The 15,653-nt window shown below is 43.1% G+C and overlaps 1 long non-coding RNA gene across 1 annotated transcript; it reads left to right on the forward strand.

The window, feature by feature from the left end:
• Positions 1-3,338: 3,338 nt before the first annotated feature.
• On the forward strand, positions 3,339-14,371 carry LOC140684461 (uncharacterized). Its single transcript, XR_012056757.1, has 3 exons — positions 3,339-4,335; positions 8,318-8,449; positions 12,894-14,371. It is a non-coding gene; the product is annotated as an uncharacterized lncRNA (long non-coding RNA).
• Positions 14,372-15,653: the final 1,282 nt, after the last annotated feature.

Below are 15,653 nucleotides of genomic sequence, written 5' to 3' on the forward strand. Positions count from 1 at the left end.
TGTTAAGTCAATCCCACTGAAAGCTGATGCCTTAAACTCTACTGGAGGGTCAAAGGAGAAACCTTCTGTTTTAGTGTCGCTTTTCAACTTCTCTTCATCTAGCAAGCATCTGGCCCAGTTTAATAATCTTTGTTCTAAGTGGTGTAAGGTCATTAGCAAAGCCTTAATGGGGACAAGGGTTGCAGCATTAGACCTCTATTTGGAGAATCTATTCCAAAAGGAAAGGTATGACGTTTCTTGCAAGTGACATAAAGATTAATGAGGGATAGACAAATGCCCTTGCTCCAAAGTCAGCAAAAAATAGAAGGTTCTGTTTAAACTTTTCAAAATGAATTACAGTCAGGTGCTGACTATCAAGAAACAAAATGAAATCTGAGTTGAAGCGTCTGGAGTAATTCTCTGGGTCTTTCCCTAGGCCTGTCACTCTTTTCTATGGATATTAATATTAAGGGGTAACAGAGTCTGCAAATCTACACGCTCTGAGCTTGTGAGGAAGGCTGGGGGCTCAAAAAAAACACTTGGGAACTGTAAACGTTGGATATTTAGAAAACACTGGTATTTCAATCTGATTAATGGATGTAAAAGAGGAAAACTTTTTGGATTTTTACACCTTTTTCAGAGAGTCCAGATTTAAATCTAGGAGCTGGTAGAAAAAGGGATGAAAATATTTTTACACGTGTGATGAAGGCTAATTAATGAAAGTTACAAATATTTTTATTTAGTAAGGGAGTTAGGGTTCTCCTTGAATTGTTTAGGCAAGATAACTTAATATTCACAAGTTTATCTTGCAAAAATACAGATTATGTTTTTGTGGGTGCTACAAATATGTTGTAGAAATGGGTCAGTTGCAGAAATGTATTGTGGGACAAGTCACAGGCAGGCGAGAATGAAAACCAAGTAATGATCCATTGCTGCTGTGTATTTTTGACACGAATCACCAAAGTACTGTACATCAGCTCTTTCCTATGTTCCAGAATATGTTCTACAGGCCTTTTTTTAAAATTGTATTTAAACTAATTTTATATTGTTCATAAATGTAAAAAGCCCTGGTGTTATTCACCATATACACTGCTAGCAAGTTTTAAATTATTAGATCTTTTTTTTAAGGTGGAGTTAACATGTATCTGCCAAGATATATGGTCAAGTGCTGTACTGTTGTCAAAATGCATTTTTAGCTGTCCTTACATTGCAAAATATTTTGTTAGTGTCATCTTTTCAAATGAAAAATTGCTTTCTTTTAAAAAAGACAAAAATCCAATGTTTTTGAATGCCATTTTCAAAATACAAGTTATCATGGGAAACAAAAATTTACTCTCACTTTAGGAAACTCTTAGGCAGAAAATGATGACCCAGCCAGCTCAAGGCCACGCAAGCAAGTTTATGCACAGAGAGCAAAACCAATAAATGCTCCCACAAATTACTTTGGAGAGAATTCTGAACATTTCCTTCCCTTCCTCTCTTTCCTCACCAAAGCAGTGTGCATCCTGACAAAAGAGAAACCACAGAATGTGCAGAATGTCAACAAGATCCTGGAATCTGATTCCCACTAGTTTTATTGGGCTTGGAGTCGGGTATTTGCTGCCCAGAAGACCAGACAATAGGTTCATTCCTTCTCCTGAAGTACAAAATGAGGCATTTCCTCTGCATGTTCCCCTGGCCCATCACACAACATTCAGAGCATGTGGAGCTCAGGACTTGCTGCTCACCTACAGCAGAGCTCACACCAGCCCGCTGTGTGCTGGCTACACCCACTGCATGCTCATTTAAACTTCACAGTAATGTGAACATTCATTAAACCAATTGTGGACAGGTGGTTTTTGCATTGGAAACATGTGAAAACATGTGTTTTCTATGTTGTTTTTTATATGAAGGCTTGTGTCCAACAACCTAATTATTTTTATTCAAGTATTACATCACTCCTGCTAGCACAAGCAGAGTGCCAGCACCTGCTCCTTGCTACTACACTCTCTTATGTTTTCTGTGTCCTCACCTATCTTCCAAAACAAAGGGGGATATTTCTCACCATGAAGGAATTTACTGAATGGTCTCCATCTGTGCCACAGCAGAGACACAAGCCAGTGTAATCAGTTCTTTGGCTATTGATGTTGACTGAAGTAACTCATGCTCTTGTACTCAAAGTATTCATTTTAATCCCCTAAAGACCTCCAAGAAGGAGTTGCTGCACATGAGCAATTGCAGACATTTTAATACCTTTCAACAGGACCTTCTCCAGATGACATAATGGTCCCTCCTCTTTTAAAAAATCTGTGATGTTAGAAATGCTGATTTTTGTCAATATTTTGTGGAGAGAAAAATCTTAGAGGTAAAAAAAAGATACATTAAATATTCTCCTGCTTTTCTGCAGCCACATTATTATTTGGCAAATTTCTCATATGATATCCAAAGACAAGGAGGAGTTCATGATGGTTTTCCTCCACTGGCTGCCAGAGAGCCCCAGATCCAATGAACAAGGTAGAACAGAACTGTGTGAGGGACTACACATGCAAACTGAACTATAACTTGTGGAAAGACCCACCCAACCCCCCAGTTGCTCTTCTGAACAGCATCATGTCTATCATGATTCTGCTTTTCCACCTGCAGGTGCTCTCCAATGTGCACCATGCTCCCTCCTGTACCAGCCCTCATTGCAGTGTCCCATGCTCTGCCTTGTTGCAGCAACTCCTGGACTCATTCTGGCAACTTTTCTGCCCCTGAGCTCCCTTGCACTTGTGTCTGCAGTTTTTCAGTCTTCCTTCTGTGTCTTGTTCTTTAGGGACTTCATCTGTATTTGATTTCAGCTACCATCCTTGATTTCCTGATTCCTCTTTCCACTGGGAATTTTTTTCCTCTATCCAAGCTAAAATCTCACCACTTCTTGGGATATGTCTTTATAGAGTTAAATAAATAAATTTGATTTAATCTGGACTGCTCTCTCTTAAAATCCTGCATCCAAGTTATCTTGGTTGGCACCTTCTGTACAACTTCTTCAAGATACTCTTCTCTCAATCAATTTGCTTGTTGAAACTCTTCTCGTCTGATTACAAGACCCTTTCTTTGGTCTTACTTTATATATCCTCTCATACTTATTCTGAAAGGTGCTCATTTTTCATCACATGGAACCCATCAATTTTCTTTTTGCCTTCCTCCACTACCTTACCTATTGTAGCAAGCAGCAGCAGTTTACTTCTGCCATCAGTGCCCTTCAAGGTTTCTTCCCCCTCCATGCATTTCCCATTGTTCATTCCTTCAAAAGCAGCTATTCTTCCAGCTGGTCTGAGATGTCCATGTCCATAGCTGCTCTTTCATGCTGGCTATCTTTTCATCCACATTTCTTGAGAAGCACTCCACACACATTTGGAATGTTGCTGAGTTTTTCACTTTTCAAAATCTCCCTCAGTTCTCCTTTGACTGGGTGACCACTGAAAACTCAACTGCATTTCAACTGTCCCGTTGGCAGTGCAACTCTTTCCCTGCACTTCCACATTTCTCTGTATCTGTCTCTTGGCTCTGAACTTACCACTCTTCCTTTTATTTTTATTCTGTTTGTGCAGAGCCTTTTGCTGTGGGTTCCTGGTCCATGACTCCTAGAGGCTATGTCAATGCACTCAAGTAAGAGGGAACATGAATACTGCAGTGAAGCCAAAACTCTTGGAAATCTCTGTGAATCAGGGTGTACAGTCTGAACCTAGCTCCAGCCATGAATTTTGCACTTGGCCTGCAACTCTGTGTAAAACTCATATTGGAACATCCTTGAAATTAAGGGGTGGTGTTGGAATCTGCATCCAAATTTCACAGCTGTAGGTCACCTCTCAAACACGGGTATTTGGAAAACAGGACTGTGCTGTAAGCAGCTACACCGGTGATGAGATATTGTTGCTGGATTTTGCTGTCTGTGTTTTTGAAATGCTCGCTACAAGGACAGCTGTGAGGCAGATGCCGTTCTGAGTTCAGATGTGGAATGTTACAGGGTCACTCTGCTTACCTTATCATAAAAGAGCACGCGTTTTTTGTGTTCTTCATGTACTGGAAAACAAGTTCATGACAAATACTGTATTGTGTGCAAGAGCTGGGGGTGGGGGAGAAGAAGGGAAGTGTATCTTGTCCTTAGGGGCTGCTGGTGCTAGGCACCACAGAAGAAAGCCCTGTTTGTTAGCAGCACTTAGAGATACAGGGCCCGGCAAGTGGCACCTGCAGCAGCTTAAGGATGGCTCCCTGGATGGGGAGCTGTGCTCCTCTGGCTGGGGTTTCTTGACTGCCATGTAGAGCCAGGAGGAGTGGTGGAGCCAGACTACTGCAGGAGGGGAATCTGGAAGATGCACAGCCTGATGACATGGGGTGAGGAATTCTCAGATGCTTTTAAAGGATTTCTGCAAGGGGCTGAGTTAGGCTGATCCTAGCCTTTGGTCTGTACTCTGTGCATGCAAAAAAAAATATATATCTTGAATAGCTGAAAGGGGATAGCAGTGTTACAGGATGTTGATGCTCTGGTGTCATCAGCCAGGCAAAGTGAGAGTTTGAATCTGGAAATGGTTCTTGAGTATAGAAGGAGTAGAAGGTGCTCAGAGGTAGGATAAAAACTATTGGAAAGGAGCTAAGACTCAGTGCGCATGATGTGGGATGCAAGTGGGTTTGAAGCCTAAAGCAGGAGGTGAACAAGGAAATCTGGAAGATGGGAACCCCTGTGGGGCTGGGGTCTGCCTGCAGGGGAGCTGAGCTGCACAACAGGGGTGTGAGTGATGGCTGGCATGGTGAAGAAAGGCTTTTAGCAGGGCTAAAGTTATGTGAGGGAGAGGAAGGCAGAAAAGGAGGAGAGGTGAAAAAAAAACCAGAAAGGAGCAATGCAGGAATTTTTCTCCATCTGGCTCTTTTCTAAACCATCAATAAGCTTTCTTCCCAGTGTCCCTGTGTCTTGGAAAATTGGGTCAAACTATGCAAAGGAGGATAAGAGAGCAAGGATTGAAGAAGTCTTACAGCATTGGAATCCCACCAACTTGTCTGGGCAGCTGTTACTGCTGATTATGTATGCTGTGCTCATGCATGCTACATTTCCCATGTTAGATCCATGGTTTGCAGCCTGCCTTTGCAGACAAAGGCTTTGAGCTGTGTTCTTCCAACTTGCTGGCCTGTGCAGTTCATTACAGGAACAGCTACAGATTCCAAGGCACGTGATAAATGGAGACTGAAAACAGAAACTCATACCTGACTGCCTCTCTGCCGAATATACCTGACTACCTTTTGTATTCATATAGTTTCCTTCATGGTAGGGTCTTAGCACCTGTATAAATTGAATATTGAACACACCTGGCACAGGCATCAGTAAGGAAACATTGCCCACCACCACATCTTATACACAGTTGCCAAGAAAAATATGGGGTCGTATCCTGATGCTATTCAAACCACAGAACTCCTATTTGGAGTCAGAACTCCTATTTGAGAGTAGTGCATAAAAAAAAAATCAGTGGAAAGATTTGACCCCTTTCAAGTGGAGTAGCCCATGGTACAAATTGAACTGCCTTTGTTGAGCACAGCAGATAAACCCCACATTTTTTTCCTGGCTGTCACTTTTTGCTAGCATGCCCTTTGGAATGTGCTTTTTCACCCCACTGTATCTAACTAGCATCATGAGATGGTTTTCAATAAAGGTGCAGTGAAACCATCCAGGGTGGGGATGCCTGATTGGCCTTTTAAACACCCTTGTAAATATTATTGCTGATTATTCACATGTGAGCTCTTTGCATGGGATAATTTAAACTAGATTATAAAAACTTAGAAAGAAAATAGCGGTATTATTAAATATGTGGGGATACCATTGTTATACCCACAGGTAAAAATCACTGTCTGAAATCACCTCAGAGGGATGCAGACTGAAAGAAACTGCTAGTTTGGCTGGTGGTTTAGAGGATGTTCTATTGCTGAGCTACTAAATAAATCCCCTTTTGCCCTGCACTGCCTCCAGCAAGCCCTTAGCCTTCCCCACTCTGTCTTCCCCACACTGTTTCTCTATTTTTCCTCATAATCTCAGCCCTGATTCTCTTTTTCTCATTCTTCTGAATGTTGAAGTCACGACCTTTGTGGTTTATAGGCCACAAGAGACTGAGCTAAATGTGTTAGCACAGAGTCAAAACAAGTAATAGCTGGCCAATTAAATTAATAATCCATATTGTTACAATGTTTAACCACGGCTGTTTCCTCAGTGGTCTGTTTAAATCACAGCCAAGTCCTGACCTATTAAAATGAATAACTGGAATTATGAGAAACTCCATTTAATAAACACAGCAAGGAACGCAACACAATCGGAATGAAATATTTATTACCACTTTAAGCAGCAGCTAGTTGAGATTTAAGATTGGATTAATGAAGGGGTTTTAATTTCTGGATAAAGGTAGAAAGCTCAAACCTGGAACATTTCCTCAATTTCCTGGTATGGCTTTGCAATGGGCAAGATTTGAGATGGGAGCGCACAATTCGATTCATGCTTTCCCCTTGCAGAGCTCTCTCCAGACACGTTCGATGCAGAAGGAGATCAAAGCAAGCAGGCTCCAGACAAGTGGCTCAAGTGGCTTGAAAAAACTCTGGGGAATAAGGGCTGGAGCACTAGACATGAGCCTTTGGATTTTAAAATGAGCACTCCTGCCAACCACCATCCTATAGAGAGCAATGTTAATGGAAGGCTGGTACATTCCCTGTGACAACGGCTCGTGTGTGTGCATTTTTTTGCAGTATGTCTCAGGGCTAGAGGAGGGGAGAAAAAAACCCTTCTCTCTGAAATTTGTCAGACAAAATTGCAAGCTGGGAGCCAGCCCTTATTGTTTCAAGTGGCCCAAGTATTGCTTTTCTTAAGCGTGGAACCACCAAGGTTTTGCTATTTTTATTCACGCTGCACATTCATCTGCAGGGTTTCCCCACTTAACAGAAAAGCAAATGTTCTTCTTTGATAGAAACTAAAATATTGCCAGGCTTGAAAAATAGTCTACCATGCTCAAGCTCAAATGGGGATAATATTTTTCTTTTATTTTCTAATTCTTCTGATGTACTAACACTGAGCAGGTTAATAACATGCAAATCCTGGCACAATGGAGCTGTCTGGAGGTACCATGCCAAGGAGCCATGTAATAATTGCTCTGGGCTATGCAGACACCTGGAGCATCATCTCTGTGATAATGGATCCTTCTCACCATTTCCACCATAATGGTTCCACACCAATAAACCATACCCTGGGCTGCATCAAAAGAAATGTGGCCAGCAGGCCAAGGGTGGTGATTCTCCCCCTTTACTCTGTGCTCATGAGAATCATCTGGATTGTTGCATCTGCCTTTGGGGTCCCCAGCATAAGAAGGATGTGGACTTGATGCAGGGAGTTTAGAAGAGGCCACAAAGATGAGAAGAGTACTGGAGAACCTCTATGAGGACAGGCTGAAAGAGTTAGAGCTGTTCAGCCTGGAGAAGAGAAGGCTTCAGGGAGACCTTAGAGCACCTTTCAGTACCTAAAGGGGCTGCAAGAGTGCTGGGGAGGGACTTTTTTACAGGTGTATGTAATTATATAAAAAGGGGAATAGCTTCAAACTGAAAAAGGGTAAATTTAGATTAGATATCAGGAAGAAATTCTTTACTGTGAGGGGGTGAGCCATTAGAGAGTTTGCCTGTCTGAGAAGTAGTGGGTGCCCCATCCCTGGGAGTGTTCAAGGCCAGGTGGGATGAGTCTTTGACCAACCTGGTGCAGTGGAAGGTGTCCATGCCCATGGCAAGGGGTTGGAACCAGACGGTCTTTAAGGTCCTTTCCAATTCAAACAATTCTATGATTCATCAGGAAGGCGCTGATGCATTAAACCACTGCCCTAATTTGCCTAAATACTGACTGCTGCCACTGCCTCCAAGGATCTCATTTTCAGCATATGCTGTGATGATACCAGGAATCATGCATATTTTCTCCTCACCTCCCTCTTTTGATTCTTAATTAATAAACCCAGCCTGAGAGCTGTAGAGGCAAAGATTTTGTACAGCTCTAGACAGCAAGGCCATAGATGAAATAAAGTCTTCCATGCTCTTCCCATAACACATTTGAGCCCAAAGCTGGAAGGACCCATGACTTGGGGTAGTACAGCTTCAACACCCATTTTGCCTGATGGATAAGACTGGCCATCAAAATCGTTTGCCTCTTGTGCTGACAGCCCCATCTATGGCCCTGATTACATCAAGAGATCTTTCATTTGTACAAGGTGGTAGACAAGCATTTCACCATGAACTCAGTATATGTTTGTCCCATACATTGCACCAATCAGCTGAGGCATTTTTCCTGGCCTCTATTCCCTGGTTCCAGACAGTTGAAGGCATCTGTGGAGCAGCATCACACCTCAGAGACTGACTGAAGTCTGACAGGCTTGCTGAGCCACTGCACTGCACAGCAGCCAAGAGGACAAGCCTGGCATTAAAGAACTAATGTCAAAGACAGGTGAGAACACCACATTTCTATGTACTTTCTCCTTTTCTTGGATTTCTGTTGGGAAATACATTCACATGAATGCGTTAACTTAGGATATTCCCAATGGAATATGAACTGGATCTTCAGGGGTTTTCTAGCCAGCTTCCAGAGCTGTAAATATCTTTACTTCTCTACATTTTCAATGAAAGTAGTTTTGTTTCCCCATGTGCTTTTTGTGAAATGACATAAGAAATTAAAGGAGTGTCTCTGGGCCTAGGGGAATGAACTCCCTCCTTCTAGGCACTTCCCTGCTTCCTTTTGTAAACATCCTTGTGCATACAAGTGCTGTTGTGCTCACACATAACATACACAGCATACATAGCACACAGCAGTGGTGCATCTTCAGGAACAGGCAGCAAGTTATTTATTGCCTCAACTGTATGAAAACACTAGTGTGAATGGATGTGACATGGCTCAGGGTCCCAGGCTCATGCCCCATGTGACAGGGGACAGCCTGCCACCAGAAATGAACTTCAGCTCAGGAAGTTGCACTGCAGTGCATCCAGGAAGAGAGAAAGGACAGCAAGCTTTTAGCCAGAGGCTGGCACAGACCAGTCTTCCTGCCCTGATAACCACCTGACTTGCAGGAATCTCATGAAAATCTGCCAGCCATTATAGTTTCCTGGACCAGGAAGTAAAATTAGAGGGCTTTCTGTTATCTCGTGGCACTTCCATTGGTTTATTCCGTGTCTTTCTAAGCCTTTAGGCTTCATTTCACATTGTTGCCTCTTGCTGTCCTTTCTACAGTTTCCTTCAAGGCTCCCTCAAGAAAGAAGAAGGGCACGACCATCCAAGTGGTTAAAAAAGAACAGTTCTTGGGCATTGTTCTGCCTACACTTGTAGCAACACAGAAAGCTCTTTATGCTGCTCATGTATGCCATACATAAATTTGATCTGGGTTTATGTACCCACTCTCAGCTTAGCCTTTCTCCAGCAGGTCATCATTATGCCCTGCCACCTCTATGTCTCAGCTGCCTGCTCCTTTCCCAGTTTCACATGGAATGAGATGAGGCAAACTGAGCAATTTAAATACTATGACTTTGTTTGGTGGCCTTGTTCCAGTTGACATGGGCGACAGAAGAGAAGAGTCCCACTGGCATTTTAGGTACTGGGAGTGTTTGCCCTGTATCCCATGGTTGTACCCAGGCAGTTCCTGTGACCCCTCACAAGTATGATGGATGTCCCAGGCAGATGAAGGGACTTTCCCAAGGTTTTGCCATGGACAAAGCAGCCTGGGACCTCCCTCATCTCAGCGTCCCTTCCGCAGTCCTGCAAACCATGATCTGTCCCAGCATGTTTGAAAATCACAGAGCTCTAGGGAATGGAAAGATTATATATAGGGCAGATTTCCTGGAAGCCATAAATTGATGGGTTTATTTAGGCTTTTAGCAGAATTGCCATGAGAAATCAGAATCTACTGGGTTGCTTTGCAGGGAAATACATGTGTGAAATTTCCCTGAGCCAAGCCCCTGTCCAAGGGAGGGCAGTTTTTCTCAGCTTCCCTCTGCTGCTCACACTGGGTATTTTCCACTAGAGCCTGTTGTTCTGCAGAGCAACATGAGCACCCCTGTGCAGAAGCTGTGGGGTCCTGAACATGGTATTTTAGAAATCTCATCTCTATAGGGTTGGAGGATATGATGCTTAAAATATGTCTGGTGGTTGGAATGAGGTTTCCTAACTCTGGCCAGCCCAAGGGAGTCAGCAGTAGGAAGGATGCCTTGCAGAATTGCTCCAGAACAGAGAGGGAGACTGGGAACTCTGCCTGGCTGCATCAGGGGAAGAGCTGCTCTGAAGTTTCATTACGACAATGACTGGGTGATTAGTGACATAAATTCTTTAGTGAGTAGTGGACATTAGCAGCAAGGCAAAATTAGGTCTCATGCTTGAATTCCAAATAATTTTTCTAAGGTGTTAGGAAAAGCACCTGGGCTTGGCCAGAGCATTGGTTCCCAAGCCACTGTGGTGCACTACAGAATTCCAGTGGAGGATCAGTCACATGGTAACCTGAAATTATGCTGTGTTCCCTGTCATCCTTCAATGATTTTACCTCACTTTTCGTACAAAATTTCTAAGAAAGCAAAGTTTACCTGATTCAATTTGGATATGTAGTTTCAGAGGTCTCACTAGCAACTCATTGCTCTGGTTTGCTTGTTGCAAATGAGTTTAATTGGAAACATTAAAGGCAGGTCAGAGCAAAATAAAAGAAAAAGGAAATGAAAAAGGAATGAAAAAAAAAAATCTGACCCACATAATTTAAAGACAAATATTGTTATTTAATTCCAGCATTCTCTTTTGGAGTGTGATAGCATAGATGTTGTTATTTTTTAAAGGAGGAAATATGACATCCCATTTAATTTCCTCTGAAACAAGACAATCTGGCTTGCCAAATATAGCCTGACAAAGAAAAATAGAAATTTCCTGATCAAAGATCCAAGAGTGCAGTGCTCCACCTTAAATCCCTCCCACCTATTAGGTCCCCCTTTAGACAAGACAGAGAAACAAATTTCTCACACATCAATGATGCTTCCATAATCAATTTCAAATAGCCCCTTGCATAGGGATGCAAATCTTAGCTTTCTCTTAATAAAGCCTTTTAGAAGATGGATGTACTGATCTGATATTATTAAACGAAAAGTGGTCTCTTTTTAATCTAGAGATGCAGGGGCGTTAGTAACAGAGTGAATCAAAGGCCTGGTCTCTTTCTCTTCCTAATTATCAATAGTGTTTTATAATCTTATTAATATTGATACACAGTATACTGAAGATCTGTTAACGTATAATGTATGTGGAGGATAATTAACGAGATCCGAGTCAGATCAATCGCCTATTTGACAGAAAACGGTGTGTGGCTTATAAATTATACATATGCTAGGTATGGCTAGAAATGTTTAAAGTTTCAGTCCAATCCTTCCAGTACAGCACTGGGAAAACTGATGAACTTAAAGGCACAGTCCCTTGCCTGTTAGGTTTATACTGTACACTCAGAGGAATAACTCTTATTTAAAAATCAAAGAGTTCCATTAACTGCCAAGATCTCAAAGCAGCACAGAAAACACACCTTCTCCTTGTGAAGTGCAGCTAAACAAAAGGCAAAATCTTGTAAGAAAAAGGATGATTAATAAAAGTGAGGTAATTTTCCTTTTGATTTCTGAGAGGAGGTAGCATGCAGGATGTTCCAAATGACAGAAATGATCCCACATCTTCACACTGGCCTCTAACAAGGTTAGACTTGCTAGTGCAGTAAATACAATTAATAATCCCAATTAATATTGCATGTTTTGGTAGGTTTGAGAGCATGAAAGCTTTCCACAGATTACTCTTCACTCCCCAAAGCAGACGTGGCGTGATGAGACGAAGGGATGGAAATGTGGAAATAAAACTTTCCTTTTTTGTTGTTGCAGAGCTCCTGATAAGCATGGGGCTGAGATGAAAGGAGATGTCAGGTTTAACAAAAATAACATATTATTATTATTAATAATTTACCTCAGGGGTATGACCCAGTGCAATAATGACTGCTTGAGGCTGTGAAACTCCACCAACATTTTGAAAATGGCTCAGACTTGCCACAGCAGACCTTGGGGCACGTTCAGCTGTGGTGTGGGGAGATATGATTCCCAGGGTAGAGAGGCTGTATCAGTCCCTTGTGTTTCATGTAAGAAGCCTTGAATCAGATTAAATAGGCAGAAATTCAGCTTCCTCTGAAGTCAGGCTTCTACTGATGTCAGTGGGAGTTTTGCTTGAGAAAACATACAGGCAGTGCCATGCCAGATCATGCTTGAGACAGGATATACTTCATCAAGTGACCTCTCTTACATGAATCAGCACCCAGTACTGTGGAGAAAGACATAAGCTGGGGCTGCACTCATCCTTGGTGTGGATAAATTCCCTCCTAGCATGTCCTGGGCTATGCCCACCACTGGAAAATGCAGGGAAGACAGAGTTCATGGCTGCACTCATCTTGTTGCTTTCAACTACACATACCTCACAAACTTGCCTCACAAGAAATTTTTCAATAGGTGTTTTTGGGTCAGAACCTTGTTTCACCTTACCTCTGAAAGCAAATTGTTTATCCACAGACTTCAGGATTTTTTGGTTGGTTGGTCAGTTTGTTTTGTTTTCCTTTTCTTTTTTCCCCCATGAACCACTACATAAGCTGTGTGCCTGTATAAATACCCCACAATTTTGAAGCAAGCCAACTACTCTTAGTGTCACTCGTGACAGCATGACAGGCACCAAACCTGTCCCTAAACACAGCCTTTTTTGAAGTTAGAGATTCAATTCCACCCAATTTACTCCTGGAAGCTGAATGATCCTCAACAGAAGTACCCACAAACAAGTTTGCAGAAGCTGACAGTTCCTTTGTAATTAAGCCTTTAACATATGACTATGTGTGACCTCGTGCTTGGTGCAATAGAAGCCGATGGGCAGACAGGAGCCCCAAGCTGGCTACCAGTGGCAATGCACAGATACCACAGAACTGCCTGATGGAGACTCTTAGGATTGGCAAAACTTTTCCTGAGTCATCCTTTGTACAGCGCGTGTGGGGACATCTCAATCAAAGCGTCCAGCCCGCCTGTGGTGTGGTGAGTAAAAGACTTACTTGCCTTTTTAAGGTAAGTGGAGGAAAATTGTTCTCTGCTTTGCCAGGGGAAGTGTTAAGTACAGGATCCATCTCAGGGAAGGCTTTCTAGATTACAAAGGCCATTACTTAATAGCCGTGCTGTCCCTTGAGCCAAGGTTTAAAGTAAATTATTTAAATTATAATATTATGCCCTTTCCCCTGAGAGGTTCAGAGGGCTGCACTATCATGAATGAGTGTATGCTCACAGCCTCCAGATGAGGCAGCCGTGGCATTCAGGAACTCAGTTCTAAGTGCTCAAAATGACCATAACCACAGAAAACGTGGACACCAAACCAAAATCAGCAACAGTTTTGATACTAGTGAATTCCTCACAGTCTCTCAAGATGAGTCAGTAGCTAAATCAGGTAAAACTGCTCTGGTCTCCTGACTCCCCAGCTCTGTGTTTGAACCATTAGACTCATGCTTCCTTTTGTCCATTAGTGGCTTCATTTCTGTCTCACAGCATTAATTCAGGTTATGTAGCTTGCTGTGTTCCATATAAATGAGCTTAAGACCACACAGGATCACAGGAATCAGTGCGGTCAGGAAATGCTATTGTCTCTCACACCTTCTCATGAAGGATCCACTGGAAGATTTTTAATTGTGACCTGTCCCCTGATCCAGACACTGGTGTGGTCACAAGCTGGACAGACTCTGGGCTTATGTGTCCCCTCAGTCTGCTTCCCTGTCATTCCCTCCAAGCTGCCTTCATTCCCATTTTACACTTACCTTTCATTCCACTTTCTTGACACATCTTAGCCTTGGTTAACTACATTGAAAAAATACGTCAAAAATATTTTTAACTGGAGGTCAAAACTGCTTCTCCAGTTAAACATGCATCTTTGCCAAATTGTTCTCATTAGAAAGTCAAGATCAGAAGTCTCCTTTTTGTCCCTATTTTCCCTGAGATAGGGATATCCGTTCACAAGTCCTGTGACCACATTACCTTATCCTCCAAGATTTTTAAGCAGGGAAGAAAAAAAAAAAAGAAAAAATAAAAAGAAAATAAGCTAATTTTTCAGACCCAGATCCTTGAAGTCTTAAAGGGAAGACTATGATATCTCATTTGGATATTCACTAGCTAATGGCAGGCCAGGAATCAGTCTTTAAGCACCATTCCGTCGGACAAAACACAACAAATTAACTTTAAAGATAGCAGGGAAATTGAGGTACAAATCAGCTACAGGAAGGGACAAATTAATAGTAAGTAGGGAGCAGTAAATTCAGATAGCAGGGGCGCTGTTCTGGTTTGCAATGTCTGGAATGAAGACATCCCCCTCCTCCCCAAAACAGGCTCCAGCATGCCCATGGCTCAGGCTGTGAGATATTTATGGCCTAGCCAGCATCAGCCTGAGGCCATGTAAACAGAGCTATTGGATCCTATTTTGGAGAGAGAGTTGCACAACACTGGCTTTTTTCATGCAAAATTGAGGATGTGGATGCATTTTGTAGTGCTTTTGGCTACAGAATCAGCCCTGGAGCAGGGAGACCTGGGTGCCACAGCTTAGCAAGGACAGCTGAGCAGGGCCACCCTTTCCACACAACCTTTCCCAACAGTTTGGGAAACCAGTCCCGTGATGGACTAACAACATTGGAGGTGATAGGGGCAGACAGCTCCTCACCCCCAAGGGAAGTTTGGAGCAGCAGCCAGGCTCCCTGCCCGGGCCTGGAGCTGCTTGGGAAGCTCTGAACACCATCCCAAACTTGAAGTGTCAGCTGCCCAGGAGGAGCTTGTGGGGCCAAAGAGGTGAGCTGAGCAACCCTTCTCTGCCCTGTCCCGGATGCTCTAAATTACAGTTTAATGCTCATTACCAAGTCAGGGGGTGTTAATGAGCAAGGAGAAGCAGTGTGGAGGCAGAGAGGAGAAGGCAGGAGCTTGAAGAGGTGGCACCACCGCGCCAGCTCTGAGAGACAGGAGGCCGAGCCTCAACAGGTTGTGTCTCTACCTTTTCACCTGCCAAAATCAAGGACAAAGAGAGAAGACAGTCAGGAGCCTGTAGTTGGAGGGGTGCAGGGACAGTAGTCACCCTTAAGTCCCCACCCTGCCCATCACTCATGAAGGACGGCTGCCTGCAAGGCTGCTCTTTCCTCAGCTAAACCACACTGAAAAGTCTCCCTGTCGAGGTTTTGTCAGAGGCTGTCAAAGCACCAAAGTGACAGAGTCTGCATCCTACATCTAGGTGCCCCAATTTATATTCCACTACCTTTCTCAGCCTTTGTGATAATATACCAGATTTTACACTTGAGTAGCTGAGGCCCTGGCACATTTCCCTGCCTGCCGTTCTGTGGTGAATGGAGGTGGGAGCGGTGAAGCCTTCCTCAGCCAATGCTGCCCCAGTGAGAGCGGGGTGTGTTTGTTTAGAACTAACTGGTGCCGCTTCCCGGTGTGTAAAAATCCTCAGCGATTTTGATTTAAATCGTTTAAGGTTGAAACGTTTTCCCCTCCCTAAAGAAACACTGTTTTACAATGAGATAAGTTTAATGGGAAGTCCATAAAGCAGAGTTAAGCACCTTGGCAAAATCCAAGGGTAAAACACACAAGTAGTAAATGGT

This window comes from Taeniopygia guttata, chromosome 6 (assembly GCF_048771995.1).
Source record: "Taeniopygia guttata chromosome 6, bTaeGut7.mat, whole genome shotgun sequence".
NCBI lineage: Eukaryota > Metazoa > Chordata > Aves > Passeriformes > Estrildidae > Taeniopygia > Taeniopygia guttata.